This window comes from Haliaeetus leucocephalus, unplaced genomic scaffold, assembly GCF_000737465.1.
Source record: "Haliaeetus leucocephalus isolate CR32 unplaced genomic scaffold, Haliaeetus_leucocephalus-4.0 Scaffold176, whole genome shotgun sequence".
Classification (NCBI taxonomy): domain Eukaryota; kingdom Metazoa; phylum Chordata; class Aves; order Accipitriformes; family Accipitridae; genus Haliaeetus; species Haliaeetus leucocephalus.
Window position 1 is genome coordinate 1,155,000 of NW_010972612.1, and position 512 is coordinate 1,155,511.

Consider the following 512-nt stretch of genomic DNA (forward strand, 5'->3'; position numbering starts at 1 on the left):
GAACTACCTCGTTGGGGCCAGGCGGGCACCTCCTCCACCCGCTTGCACCCCTGGGTGCCAAAGCAGGCGAGCATGGAGCAACGCTCACCTCTACCTCAGCGCAGGGGGCCGGGGCTCGGTGCTGCCGGGCTCCCCCCAGCACTCCCACCGCAGCTGCGTGACTCTGTGTATCTATTAAAGGAAGTGAACTGCTGAACCAAACCAGTGTTGAGGGTGGTTTGCATGAGATGGTGCCACCCGCCAAGCTCCCGTGCCTAGGCTGGGGGCGGTTTGGGGATGCAGGAGGTCCTCACAGCCCGTGATACACTGGGGTAGCAGCTACAGTACCTGAGGTTTCACAGCCCAGCTCACCTTTGCCTCCAGCACAGGGTTGCCTCAGTTTCTTGGGGGTCTGGGCTGCAAACAGGTGCCCTACACCCACCAGAGCCCTCAAGCATGGGCTGGATCAGCCTGGGCACCAACTCCAGCCGTGCCAGCCAGGCCCTGGGGCTGCTTGGCCCCCCAAGATGCCC